Raw genomic sequence first — 15,896 nt, forward strand, 5'->3', positions numbered from 1 at the left:
GTTTTGAAATGAGAAAGCAGAACTGGATTGTTTAGTTAAGTGGCATGAGCCTCAAAAGGGAAAGCTTTTTTCGTTTGCTTTTAGTTTTGTTTTTAATAAAAAGATTAGTCATTTATGATTTGCAAGTAGCAGTGAGGAGCATGGAGAACAATAAACTCACCCTCCAAACTTAAGGTGGCTGGAATTTAAGAGAATAAACCATTTTGTTTTGAGAAAGCTGCAGTGGAAATGGTGTCCTCAGGGCACAGTTAAAGCCTGAGGTTAGCAGAACACTTCAGAAAGAGCTTCAAGATACAGGAGTGGCAAGAAAGAGTTTGGGAGGTGGGGAAGAGAATGACCCATGGGGCCATGAACACAGAAGAACACCCAGGCTGGCAAAACCTCATCTCTACTAAAAATACAAAAATTAGCCAGGTGTGGTGGTGTGCCTGTAATCCCAGCTACGCAGGAGGTTGAGGCATGAGAATTGCTTGAACTTGAGAGACGGAGGTTGCTGTGAACCGAGATCATGCTACTGAACTCCAGCTGGGATTATAGGCACACCACCACACCTGGCTAATTTTTGTATTTTTAGTAGAGATGAGGTTTTGCCATGTTGGCCAGGCTGGTCTTGAACTTCTGACCTCAAGTCATCTGCCTGCCTTGGCCTCCCGAAGTGCTGGGATTCCAAAGTGCTGGGATCCCAAAGTGGCGTGAGTCACTGGGCCTGACCAATATTTATCTTTTAACAGCATATTTTACCCTTTTATTTACTACATCTTTAGTTTTGCCTTTTCCGGAATGTCATGGAGTTGGAATCATACAGCATGTAACCATTTCAGACTGGCTTAATTCACTTAGCAATGTGCATTGAGGATTTATTCATGTCTTTGTGTGGCTTGATAGCTCATTCCTTTTTACTACTGAATAATATTTGATTATATAAATATATTGCAGTTAGTTTATCCATTCATCTATAGAAAGCCAGAAAAGGGGTCTCGAGCTAGACTCCAAGAGAGGGTTCTTGGATCTTGCACAAAAAGGAATTCAAGGCAAGTTGCAGAATGCAGTGAGAAGAGTTGATTTATTGAAAGCTACTCAGATACAGAGTAGGGTGTCTCAGAAAGCAAACAGAAGAATGCACCATCTTTGTTAGAGATTTTTCTTATGTAGAGGTCTTGTCTATGACAAGACTAAACTAAGCTGTGCCTGTGTGTGGGTGGGTTGACAGCATGACAATTTATTATTTGATTGATTGAAAGAAAAGAATCTTGACAGTTTAGTGTTTAAGTACACCAAAGCATAACTATAGTTATCTTGAAAGCATATCTCGTTATGGCCATTGGAACATTTGGACTTTCCGTTGCTGTAGGAGTTTGTTCTTGCAGGCATTACCAAGGTAGCTCCTTAGCTTTGTAAGTGACTGGTAACCAATGTGCCTTGCTAGTTTTAAGATGAAGGAGATTTTAAAATGGTGTCACCCTGCTAGTTTTAAGATGGAGGTGATTTTAAAATGGTGTCGGCCAGGCGCTGTGGCTCACGCCTGTAATCCCAGCACTTTGGGAGGCTGAGGTGGCTGGATCATGAGGTCAGGAGTTCGAGACCAGCCTGAACAACATGGTGAAACCCCGTCTCTACTAAAAATACAAAAATTAGCCTGGTGTAGTGGTGCGCACCTATAATCCCAGCTACTCAGAAGGCTGAGGCAGGAGAATTGCTTGAACCCAGGAGGTGGAGGTTGCAGTAAGCCAAGATTGTGCACCGTTGCACTCCAGCCTGGGCGACTCTTTCTGAAAAAGAAAAGAAAAGGTGTCATCCTAGGCTCCTGCTTCCCTAACAGAAATACATCTTGGTTACTCCCAGCTTTTGGTCATTATGAATAAAACTGCTATAAGAAATCACACGCAGGATTTTGTGTGGACATAAGTTTTCAAATCAGCTGGGTAAATTCCTAGGAGTGTGATTGCTGGATTGTTATATGTAAAATGTTTATTTAGAAACAGAATGCTTGTTCCCTGGTGCTGCAAATATATAGCACTTTAGCATAAATTTAATTCTCTCGGCAAGGCCAGTTTTACTTTCTGCAGAAAGGGTGCTCATCGCAGATTAACAATGGCTACAGCACACCTGAACAAAGGAAGGAAGTGATTTTTATCTCTTAGGCAGTTTGTCCCTGCTACTGTGTCCTGTCTCCATTGGCTGGAGCCAGACCTCACAATCTAAACTAAAACCCGATTGGTTAGCAGTTTAAAAGTTTTCTAAATAGGTGAAAGTAATGGAAAGACAAAGGAAAAGAGGAAGTCGCTTATGCCAAAAAAGGAAGGGGCATAGGCTACAGGCTAGAACATGCCTGTGAGCATATCCAGCACAAATATCTTGGTTAAGGTACAAGGACATAGAACGTACTACATGCCTGTGAGCATGTTTAATAGCTACATAGGATAGGCTTAACAAAGAGTTATTAGCACAAAGCAAGGAGGCCTGAAGGAAGTTAGTTTTTAAAAGAAACTATTATTTTTGACACTTATGATTTATTCTTTAACAAGAAGGGAAACTTTGAAGAGGAACTTTTACTTTCTACATGGATCATATAAGAAGACTATGATTAGTTTTGTAAGAAACTGCCAAACTGTCTTCCCAAGTGGCTGTACCATTTTGCATCCCCACTAACAATAAATGAGAGCTCCTGTTGCTCTGTGCTCTCACCAGCAATTGCTGTTGTGGCTTTTTTCAGATTTAAGCCATTCTAATGGGTGTGTAGTGGTATCTCATTGTTGCTTTAATTTGCATTTCCCTAATGACAAATGATGTTGAGCATCTCTCCTTATGCTTAATTGCTATCTCTAGATCTTTTGCCCATTTTTACTTGGCTTTATTGTATTATTGATGAGCTTGTAAGAGTTCTTTGGATATTTTGAGATGACTGGATTTTTGCTATTCCATTCCTGCTTACTTAGAATTAACCCTGCAAGGCCTGAAAAGCTTCTTCTCTCCACCCTCATTTCCTTTCACACAGTGGTGGCAAATGGCAGCTACCACCAGTTAGCTTTTGTATGAAAGACCAGATTTGGTAAAAGGTGGTTTAGGGCTGTAAAATGTGTGAAAAGGCAGGCTATAACATCTTTACTTAAAATACCTCCTCTATTAAAGGGACCATTGGTTTCATCCAGTGTGGTTCTCAACTCTGGGTGCATATTAGGACCACCAGGGTAACTATTAAAAATACTGATGTCCTAGCCAATATCTTAAAATTTTTTATTTATAATTTTTTCTTTTTTAGAGGTAGAGTCTTGCTCTGTTACCTAGGGTAGAGTGTGGTGGCACCATCACAGCTCACTGCAGCCTTAAACTCCTGAGCTCAAGCAATATTCCTGCCTCAGCCTCCTGACCACCAGGTCTGGCTTATTTTACTTTATTTTATTTTTTGTAGAGATGGAATTTTCCCTATGTTGCCGAGGCTGATCTCAAACTCCTGGCCTCAAGTGATCCTGCTACTTCAATCTCCCAAAGTGCTGGGATTACAGGTGCAAGTCATATCACCCAGCCCAATATCTTAAAATAATTGTTGATATCAAGACTTCAACATCAACTAAAACCATGTTAGACACTGCTACATATCCACTTAAATGGCTACAATAAAAATCATTGATCAAGTCAAGTGTGGTGACGTGTACCTGCGGTCCTACCTGCTCAGGAGGCTGAGGTGGGAGAATTCCTTGAGCCCAGGAGTTTGAGACCAGCCTGGGCAACATAGCAAACACAGCAAGACCCTGTCTGATTAAAAAAATATTGATCACACCAAGTGTTGTAAAAGGGTATGGAGGAACTGGAACTCTCATCCAGGCTGGTGGGAATGGAAGTGGTGCAACTTCAGAACACAGTTTAGGAGTTTATTAAAAAGTTGAACATACACCCAGTATATGACCTAGCCATTCCAATTCTAAGTATCTATCCAAGAGAAAGAAAAACACACATTGACACAAAGACTTGTACATGAATGTTCATGGCAGCGTTATTTGTAATAGCCCTAAATTGGAATCAACCCAGGTGTTCATCAATAGGTCAATGGATGAACAAAGTGTGTGATATTCATATGGTGAAATGCTACTCTGCAATAATAAGAAGTAAACTTCTGATACAACATGGATGAATCTCAAAATAATTAGGCTGCATGAAAAAAGCCAGTCAGTAAGAGGATCATGTGCGATTTTATATAAATTACACATGCGTGACATAAATATGTGATCACATTTATATAAAATTCTTGAAAATTTAAGCTAATCTATAGTAACAGAAAGCACTGGGAAGGGGAGAGATGAGGGAAAAGGAAAGGATGACAAAGGGCCACAAGAGGGCTTAGAAGTAATGGACATGTTCATTATCTTGTTTTTTGTGATGGTTTCCAGGGATCTTGATATCAAGACTTCAACATCAACTAAAACCATATCAGACACTACTACATATCCACTTGAATGGCTACAATAAAAAACATGGATCAAGTCAGGTGTGGTGATGTATACCTGTGGTCCCACCTGCTCAGGTGTACATATGTCAAAACTGACCAAACCGGACACTCTTCATATGTGCAGTTTACTGAATGTCAATTGGACCGCAATAAAACTGTGAAAAATATTTTTGTACCTTGACTTGTTATCCAATTCATGCTTTTAAAAAAAATCTAATGTTTTAAATCTATAAGCTAAATTTTAGTTACAATCTTATTTATCAACAATAAGGGAGAATTTAAAAATCTGCAATATCACTTCATGTTCTCACATAAAAGTGGGACGGAACATTGGGTACACATGATTATAAAGATGGGAATGAAAGATACCAGGCACTACAGGAGTAGGGAGGGAGGGGGAAAGGGTTGAAAGACTATACCCATTGGGTACTATGCTCACTGTCTGGGTGACAGGTTCTTCGATTGGACTCCAAGCCTCAGCATCACACAATATACCTTTGTAGCAATTCTGCACATATATCCCTGGAATCTAAAATAAAAGGTGAAAAAGAAAAAACTCTTTAATGTTAATATTTTTCACATATATTCATAAATAGAGAAGAATCTATGGTATAGATTAATTTAATTTAATTTAATTTAATTTTTGAGACAGGGTCTTGCTCTGTTGCCCAGGCTGGAGTGCAGTGGTGCAAATGTAACTCACTTAAATCCCCTACCTCCTGGGCTCAAGTGCTTCTCCTGCCTCAGCCTTGCAAGTACCTGGGATCACAGGCATGTACCACCTTGCCTGGTTAATTTTTTATTTTTTTGTAGAAATGGAGTCTTGTTATATTGCCCAGGCTGGTACCAAACTTCTGGCCTCAAGCGATCCGCCCCCCTCAGCCTCCCAAAGTGTTGGGATTATAGCTATGAGCCACTGCACTGGCCTAGACTTTTTATAATTTAACATTTTGTTGTTGAAAGCCTTGATCTGAAATATAAATCAAAGAGAGAGAAAAAGAGTGAAGTCAAAACTGTATTGGAAGAAATGTGAAATCAAATACTATGAATTTTCTGGAAGATCAGTCCAATACCATAGGCTACAAAAGGCAATAGGATGTTGTGGAGACTTGCTGCCTTATACCTACCATAGGAGGGTGTTGAAGTAATCATACATGCTTTACTACAGCAAAGTGGTTTTTGTATCGGAACTGAATACAATGAAAAAGCAGAAGATTTAAGAAACGCTAATGTTACCTATTTAAAATGTTTAGAACACAAGTTTTATTAGAGGGCTTTTTCATCCAACTTAAAGTACCTGTATTGTCTTCTTTGCTAGATCTCTACGACTTCTGGTAACAGAGGCCAAAGCATACAAACTCCTCAGACTGTCTAGTGAAACTCCATCAATAATAGGAGAGTTCCTACCAGTTCCAATAGAAATAACTTTCTGTGTCTGTGTATGTCAAGATTGTAATAGTTCGATTAACGTAAGAAAGAAATGTGCATAAGAATGTATTGCAATGCTGCAATACTGACCCTGTTTCATGTTTCATTTATTTGTTTATTTATTTATCTAATGAGATGGGGGTCTCACTAAGCTGCCTGAGCTATTCTTGAATGTCTGGACTCAAACAATCCTCCTGCCTCAGCCTCCTGAATATTAGGTCTGTTCACTAATTTAGAACCTCAAATTAATATTTGATAGCTTTTAATGGGGACTGAGTCATTTTCAAATGTTGGCCACAAACACTGTCAAGTTGGATATAAGGTCAATACAAACTATTTCCCTAAGGCACTTAACGTTATCAGCAGGTCTTATTCAATTGAAGTGTTTAAATTATGATTTTCATTACCTTAAACTATTTTACTTATCTTTCTTAGAAATGAAAGAAAACTAGTTTGAGAAAATTCCTGCATTTAAAAATAAATCTCTATTTCAGCCAGACGCGGTGGCTCACGCCTGTAATCCCAGTACTTTGGGAGGCTGAGGTGGGTGGATCACCTGAGGTCAGGAGTTCGAGACCCACCTGGCCAACATGGCAAACCCCATCTCTACTAAAAATACAAAAATTAGCTGGGCTTAGTGGCACACACTTGTAATCCCAGCTACTGGGCAGGCTAAGGCAGGAGAATTGCTTGAACCCAGAAGGTGGAGGTTTCAGTGAGCCAAGATCATGCCACTGCACTCCAGGCTGGATAACAGACCGAGGCTCCATCTGAAAAAAATTTAAAAATTAAAAATAAATAAATAAAATTAAATAAATTTCTATTTCAATGAGAGGCTTGTAGAAGAAGATACTAGCAGATTCGTGTTGCAAATTTATAATATAATAGTTTGGCTCTGCATATAAGAGTCACTATTATTGATTATTATTTATTTTCCTTCTGTGAACATTAACTTTGTGAATTATGATTTTTTTCATTTTTATAATAAATCTATTCTTAATAGAAGATTTTTAGTTTTAATTTACATACTGACAAATGCGTCTTTTTTAAGTGTACAATTTACTGAAGGTTTTTCCCCTTTGATGATGTTTTTAATTTTGATGAAGTTCGATTTATCAATTTTTTCTTTTATGATTGTTTTTTGTGTGTGTCCTACCTATGAAATCTTTGCTGACTCCAGGATCACAAAGATTTTCTTTTGTTTTCTTCTAGAAGTTTTATAGTTTTAGCTATAGTTTAAATTTATGCCTAAGATCAATCCTGAATTATTTTTATGAGTGGTGTGAGGTAGAGGTTGAGATTCAATCTATTTTCATGCATTTATTCAGTTGTCCAAGCATCATTTGTTGAAAGGATTTCTCTGGTTTAGCAGTGCTGTGGCTCAGGTGAGTTGGTCTAATTCTAGACTTCAGTGATAGAAAGCCCAGCTGGCTGTCATACAAAGCTACACACCCCAGCTCTAGTTTAGCTTTTATGATTAAGAAGGTGATATTTTGGCTTCCAATAATCATTCACTTGTCTTTTGTTCAATATATTCAGAACTCAGGTGGGAAAGCAAGATGCTACTTACAACCCCTTCCATGAAGGGGTCCAGGTTCAAAGCCAGAGGCTAACTAGTTATAGGTCCAGGCTCCACGATGTTTCTGATGACTTCTTCCTCCTTGGGTTAAGTTACATACAGGCCACAGCTCTACGTAGTGTTTTGTTGAAGCACTTTTTTCCCCTTCATCTTCTTTTCATTGGAAAATGTTCTTGTTAACAGATAAGTTTTTAAAATAATAAACTATAATTCTCATACAAATATAAAATCCATGCTTGTCAAAGATTTTATTTAATTCATTAACTAATGAGGGAACCAGAAAGATGTTACAGTTGTTTCAAAGAAGCACATGTTTACATACAATAAAGAAATGTTGAAATGAATTTACAAACAGATTTAAAAAACTGGTTTATCTCCAATACCATAATCCATTACATTTCACCAGACACAAGTCAATTGCATTTTTGTGAGCAAGAATCATTTGCACTATTACTAGTTTTTTAGAATTTACGGTCTTTGAGAGGTGCAAAGCCTCTCAAAGACAATGAAAGATGGAGATAACCAGGATGGTAAAGCTAGACAGGACACCCACTAATCTTTTTTATCCATTTCGAAGTCTTTTGTAATTTTTCCTGACACTTTCTATCCTCACCCAGTTTCACATGGTGAGTCTAGTCCTGTTCTCTGCTACAAGAAGTCTAGCCAGCTACAGTTACATTGACTTAGTTTTATTTAATTGCCTTCTTGACCTTTCCACTTGAGTATTTAAGAGGCATCTCAAACTGAATATGGATAAAACAAAACTTTTGATTTTTTCTTAAGCCAATTCTACCCCGTTTTTCTCATCTCAGTAGAAGGCATCTCTTCAGTCTGAAACCCGTGAACCATCATTGATTATTTCCTCTTCCTCATCTAATGAATTAGCATGTCTTTATTATACACCTTTTCTTTGTCTCTATCCTCACTTACTTAAACAAAGCCCCATGAACTATTCCTTGGGCCGCTTCAATAACTTCTCAGCTGGTCTTGTCCCTTACCCTCTCACCCTCGATCCATTTTCCACACAGCAGGCTGCATTAGCTTTAAAAAATATAGACAAGTAACATTTACCAATGCTTTTGTAGAGACAAGGTCCCACTATGTTGCCCAGGCAAATCTCAAACTCCTGGGCTCAAGCCATCTTCCCTCCTCAGCTTCCCAAAGTGCTGCGATGACAGGGGTAAGTCACCATGCTTGGCAAATAAATCATTTTAAAACAGCCCTATGCTGGGCTATTATTGTTGCTCTCTTTCTTTCATAAATGAAAAAAACTGACATGTGGATTTTAAATAATATGCCTACACTCACCCATTTAATAAATGGTAGAAATGATATTTAAATCTAGGTAGTCTGATTCTGGAGCTTGGACTATTAACCACTGTATGTCCTGCCTCACTGAACAAGTTAGATTTGTCATTCCTTGCTTACATTAAATCTCAACTTGCCCTTGTGCTTAGAATAAAACTTGGTCTTCTTGCCAGACTTACAAGATCTGATGCCAACTCCACCTCTCCAACCTCATCTCGTAGCTGTCTCTCCCCATAGCAAACAACGTTCAAGCTGTACTGGCATTTTCTTCTCTGTCCCTGAGTATTTATTTATGTAGAGACAGAATCTTGCTCTGTTGCCCAGGCTGGAGTGCAGGGGCACCATCATAGCTCACTGCAGCCTCAAACTTCTGACCTCAAGCGATCCTCCCACCTTGGCCTCCCAGAGAGCTTGGATTACAGACATGAACCCCCACATCTGACCTTTTCCTGAATATTGGGAACCTCTTTGCTGCTTAGAATGCACGCCTTCTGGCTCTTTGCTGAGTGGTGTCTCTGACCTTTTCGGTCTCAGCTTAAAGAAGGTCTCTTGCTCCTGTCGGGTAAGCTCCCTGAAGACACCAGGGCATAGCTGTAGTAGGGGTTAGTGGGTGTGTGGGAGGTAGAGAGCTGAGGGAACATAGGGAGTCTTCATTTCTCCAAGCACATTGTTCTAAACCAGTTCTTCCTTTTCTAAGAGAGGTAGTCTGAAGTAGTCCATTTAAACACCCAGATCAGACTGTGAAACATAAGGAGAAAGAGGTCAGAGGATGACTCTGTGGTCTTACCCGCACCTGGACTGTAAAATGATGCCAATCAAAATGCCTTCCTGCCCTTATCACAAGGTTGGTGTGCAGATGACAACATATTCAAGACTGCTTTGACAGCTGTAAACAGGAACAGATGTGAGTAAATTCAGGCGAATGTGATCTTCACACTCTAGTGGTGCCTTCTCTTGTGAATTGTGCCCAGGACCAGGCAGTGAGGCCAACATGCTTAGAGAAGACCTCTATGAGCATGTCATTGTCCCATTCTGGGGACCTCAAAGGCTCTGCACTCTATTTCTGCTCATGCAGCAATCTTCAGACACTATGCAATATTCTTCCAATGAACATAGCAAATAAATACATTTTATTTTATTATTATTATTGTTATTTTGAGACAGAGTCTTGCTCTGTCACCCAAGCTGGAGTGCAGTGGCCCAATTATAGCTCATTGTAACCTTGAACTCCCAGACTCAAACGACCCTCCTACCTCAGCCTCTTTAGTAGCTGGGACTACAGGTATATGCTACCATGCCCAGCTAATTCTTCTAATGTTTTGCTGAGCTGGGATCTCGCTATGTTGCTCAGGCTGGTCTCAAACTCTTGGCCTAAAATGATCCTCCCACATCAGCCTCCCAGAGCACTGAGGTGATCCACCCACCTCATCTTCTCAAAGTGCTGGAATTATAGGTGTGAGCCACCACACCTGGCCCAGAAATACACTTTAAATGAGAAACTTTTCTCTAGTTTACATTAGTCTAGAATTTCCTTCTACCCTCTATCCTTTAGTCTACTTCTCTGCCTTCCTCTCCTCTCTCCCTACCTTCTCTCATTCCTCCCACACTCCCCTTCTTCATTCCTTCCCATCTTTGCCAAGATTAAAGAAGGAATCTGGTCAAAGTGGAAAACTCCATATGAGTAAATGAATTTCAAGCACAGAAAAATATGTGGTAGTAGATATTTTCAATGTTAACCATGAACAATATTAGAAGGTGTTGGTATAATTGAATGACAAAGCAGACCCCAAAAACGCTACCTCAGTTACTTCTCATTTGGTTTGCTTAATTCAGTTTTATATCCAACAACTTCAGGTAAAAGTATAAAATAATTCATTACTAAAAGTTTAACCTACTAAAAGTTTAACTTTTTAGCTAGACCCATATAAAAATATTTCTCTACTTCTTAATTGTAATTTGTTCTCAATGAAACCATCTTGCTGTTCTCTCCTGGAACCACATTTACAATTAGTCAATGAGATTATATTTAGAAAAATCTGTGTTTCTGTCAGCAGTTCTCCATGATTTCAGCTTTCTTTTTTTTTTAAATCTCAACTGATTCTAAGTTATTTTTGTTATTCTTTCAAAAGGAATCTTTATCAAATTTTTTCAGACTATCTTTCATGGTGATATAATTCTCTTGCATTTGAATCTTATGAAGTTAATCCCAGCAAACCTCCTTGGTCTTAGCATCTCTAAGTGTCTTGACTTCAGCTCTCAGTGTCTTTTCTTCGTTATTCTGGACACACAGGAGAAACACATCGTGCTGGGGCTTTCCACGTCACGTTGGGGCTCGGGGACTGCGAATGGCATTTTCCAGCCTACTGGCTTCAGTTTGACATGCAACTATATTTACCAGCTGTGAGGGTATGGGGGACACTGGCATCCTCCAAGGGCATCCAGATGAGCATCAGGGCATGAGTCCACCTGACTCAGAACTCTGATCCCTGCAGACTTGGCCAAAAGGCTGGGAAATCTATGCCAACTTCCCTTTCCGCTCCTCTTCTCTCAAAGGCTCTCTTCCCATCCCAAGCTTTGATTGGAAGCTGAAAGTATAGGTGGGAAAAATGAATTCTGCTCAATTGCATATTACTTCAAATCCATTGTCTTCTTCCTTAACACAGAATCTTGGATAATGTGTCCAGCTAGCGGGTCTGTATCCCAGCCTCCCTTGTAGCTACTTGCAACCATGTGAATAAATTTTGGCCCAAAGAGAGATAAATGAAAGTACTATTTGGAACTTTCAGGAAGTGCCCTTGAAATGTGCCTTTTTTCATATCGTCCTTCCTGCTGGTTGGAATGCAAGCCCAATTATTGCCCTCTTGGACCATGAGACGACCTTGAGTTTAGAAGCTTTGGACATCAGAGCAGCAAAGTGGAAGATGCCTGGGCATTTGAAGGCTCTGTGGAATAGCTTCATTAGCCCTGGACTAGCTACTTATAGATTGTTTGTACGTGTGAGTATCAACCCTTGTGCGATTAAATCTCTAATTTTAAGATCTCTGTTACACACAAACATGATTGTTATCTAATATACCCAGGGATCTTCATGTTTTAAGCTTAAGGGACAAGAATTTGACTTGTCTATTTTCTAATCTTGATTATATATACTTGCAGATAACTTGTATCTGACACCTGGATCTTGACTTTTGAATCTTACAAGCTAAGATGTTGGGTCTTCAGATTTACTGGGAAAGCCCTGCTGTGTTATCTTTCCCTGGATGTCCACAAGAAATCTTCAGGAAAGACCTATGTCACTTGCCAAGGTGTTTGGGTGTCAGAGTATGTTTCTTTTGAATTGTTCTGGAAGCAACCAGGAAGCAAGGAAAAGCAGCTCCTACATATGCAAGTTAACAGAGTCTTTGCACAGTGAAGCTGCGAGACTCATGTACTTGACTTGTTATTCATTGCATCTATATGTTTAGATCCGTGCTAAAGGATCTTGATTGGCATCTTGAAAGTAAATGTTTTCTCTTCTTTGGCAAATGAACTTAATGATTCTAGTTGGTAGCTAAAAAGACATTATCTTCAAAGAGTCATTCCTGTCAAATGCGGGTAAATGATGAAATATATGTGATATTATATGTGATATTTCTTGGTATGTGATGCTTTTTAAGCAGAACTCAACAACATTTGTTACTGTAACATTCAGTTGAAGTAATTTAATTTATCATGAAAACTGAAAGGAAAGTCACTAAATAGAATCAGGTATAGCCTACATTAGAGTGTTATATTGTTATTTACACATTATTTTATTTTCTGAGACTAGGTCTTGCTCTGTCACCCAGAGCACTGCACTGGAATATAGTGGTGCAAATATAGCTCACTGCAGCCTCCACCTCCTGGGCTCAAGCGATCTTCCCACTTCACCCTTCCAAGTAGCTGGGACCACAGATACACACCACCATGCCCAGCCAATCTTTAAATTTTTTTTTGTAGAGATGGAGTCTCACCTTGTTGCTCAGGCTTGTCTCAAACTCCTGGACTCAAGTGATCCTCCTTGCTCAGTCTCCCAAAGTGCTGGGATTATAGGTGTAAGACACCATACCTGACCTATTTACACTTTTAGTATATGGTAACCACAAAGATTAGCTGAGATAACACATCTATATAAAACACGTAGTAGGTACCCAAATACTTGCTAAATAATGACACCCCAACATACAGTCTACTCTTTCGAGAGGGAAGATCTGTTTATTTACAAAACAATATTTTCTATCCTTAATTCTTTAACACTTCCTTTACCCTAATCTTTCACTTTCTCCTGGGAATCCTGGTTGCTATTGTTCAGTGGTCACGACAATCCAGAGAGGAGAGCTAATGGGGAGCCACAGAGTGGGGTTTCAGCAGCTCCTTCTGCAGTGACGTCCTGGTGATAACAAGCATGGATGGGCACTACAGAGTCCCCTGTGGTACAGCTTTGAGCCAGTTTACTTTCACTGACTGCTAAGAAAGAAATTTATAGTTAAAAAAAAAGTTTAGTAGGGTTTTAATTTTAACTTTAATAGAGGCAATACATACTTTCCATCTATTTCCTTCTTTTTTTAAAAAATTTTAAATTGGCCTAGCATGGTGGCTCATGCCTGTAATCCCAGCACTTTGGGAGGCCGAGGAAGGGGCATCAGTTTAGTTCAGGGGTTTGAGACCAGCCTGGCCAACATGGTGAAACCCCGTCTCTACTAAAAATACAAAAATAGCTGGGCATGGTAGCAGGCACCTGTAATCCCAGCTAGTTAGGAAGTTGAGGCAGGAGAATTACTTGAACCTGGAAGGTGGGAATCACTTGAACCTGGGAGGTGGAGGTTACAGTGAGCCGACATTGTGCCACTGCACTCCAGCCTGGGTGATGGAGTGAGTCAAATAATAATAACAATAATAATAATAAATTTTAAATTGACAAATTTGTACATGTTTATGATGTACAACATGATGTTTTGAAATATGTTTACATTATTAAATGGCTAAATTGAACTAATTATCATACGTCTTACCTCACATGCTTATTTTTATGTGTGGTGAGATCACTTAAAATTTACTCTATTAGTGATTTTCAAGTATACACTACATTTTGTTTTTCTTTTTTGAGACAGGATCTTGCTCTGCCAGCCAGGCTGGAGTACAGTGGCACACTCATGGCTCACTGCAGCCTCAAACTTCTGGGCTTAAGCTATCCTCCCACCTCAGCCTCCCTAGTAGCTGGGACCACAGGTGCGTGCCACCACACCTGGCTAATTTACACTGTCGTGAGCTGTAGTCATCATGTTGTACGATAGCACTCCTGTCTGACGTTTTGTACCCTTTGACCAGCATGTCTCCAAACTTTCACCCTCTTTATTGCTTTTACTTTGTCTTTCTAGTGATGCCTGGGCCAGGGTCAAGTGAGTCTCCCTGTCTCCTTGCCCAGGAACCACTTCAGTTATCACTCATTCTTCACTGCCCTTGTTTGTTGTTTAGCTCATCTGTCTGCATTCTGAGGCATTCATCCTCATTATACATTTATCATGTTGTGGAGGAGATAGCAGTAGATCCCAGTTGAGTAGTTGTACAGTGGTGCTTCTTCCTTTTGTCTCCTAGGGTCACCCCCTAAATCTTCCACATACGTTTACAGCCAGTTAGAGCCACTAATCTACTGTAGTTGACTTCTTTTTCAGGAAAAGCAGGCAAAACTCAATGGAGAGGAACACAAAGTTCATAGGGACCACCACAGGGACACCCTTGGTCTTTTTATGTACCATTTTCACAGAGGCCTCATAATTTTTACACATTCTTGACAAATACCAATTACAATTTTTTTATTTGTATTTATTTTATTGTATTTTTTGAGGGATGGAGTCTTGCTCTGTTGTCCAGGCTGGAGTGCAATGGTGTGATCTCAGCTCACTGCAACTTCCATCTCCTGGGTTCAAGCAATTCTCCTGCTTCAGCCTCTTGAGTAGCTGGGATCACAAGTGCCCACTACCACCCTCAGCTAATTTTGGTATCTTTTTTAGTACAGACGAGGTTTCACTATGTTGACTAGGCTGGTCTCGAACACCTGACCTCAAGCGATCTGCCTGCCTTGGCCTCCCAAAGTGCTGGGATTACAGGTGTGAGCCACTGTGCCTGGCCACGAATTACAATTTTAATCAAAATAGACATGCATTGACACAGACTAAGGACTAAAATGTCAGATTGAATTAATTCTTCATATTAAATGAATTATGATTAGGATCTTTAACTAGTGAATCTTTAAGTTTTTCACTGCTAATAAATAATACCCCTTTCTCTCTCTCTTGAATTCTAAGCTGAATGAAGAATAGTAGAAATCAGACAGATGGAGATAAAAACAGCAGCTCTATAATTAGCAAGTTTGAATTGTAGAATTCAGCTTGACTTGGGGAAAAAATATCTTTCTAATGTTTCTCACAGAGTTGGACTCACCTGGTACCAGGCTGAGCAGCTGCTGGCTACACATCAGAATTATCTTGGGATCTTTAAAAAAATACCAGATACTCAGAGCCCCACCTCCAGAACAGGTGAATCATAATCTCAGGGGTGGAGAAGGAGTTTGGGGATCTGTATTTTTAGAAAGTGCCCCAAATGATTCTCAGTGAGTATTGAGAACCTCCGGGGCTGAGGACCATGGAGCTTGATCATTACAAAGGCAGATCTGTTTCCTCAGGGTGGAGAGGAGAGGGCAGAACACAGCTGATCTCAGGGCAAGCCCACCTGAGAATGGGAAAGAGGATGTTGGGTGAGCTAATGCCCCCAGTGAGAGATGAGTGAGGAAGTGAATCTGTGGTTTCATGTCTTTTGTCAATTTCAGAACGAATTCTGAGATTCCATTATTTTTAAAAATTTTTAATTTTTTTTTTTTTTTCTTGAGACGGAGTCTCACTCTGTCGCCCAGGCTGGAGTGCCGTGGCCAGATCTCAGCTCACTGCAAGCTCCGCCTCCCGGGTTTACGCCATTCTCCTGCCTCAGCCTCCCGAGTAGCTGGGACTACAGGCGCCTGCCACCTCACCCAGCTAGTTTTTTGTATTTTTTAGTAGAGACGGGGTTTCACCAGGTTAGCCAGGATGGTCTCGATCTCCTGACCTTGTGATCCGCCCGTCTCAG

This window comes from Rhinopithecus roxellana, chromosome 11 (genome assembly GCF_007565055.1).
Source record: "Rhinopithecus roxellana isolate Shanxi Qingling chromosome 11, ASM756505v1, whole genome shotgun sequence".
In the NCBI taxonomy this organism is placed as follows: Eukaryota; Metazoa; Chordata; class Mammalia; order Primates; family Cercopithecidae; genus Rhinopithecus; species Rhinopithecus roxellana.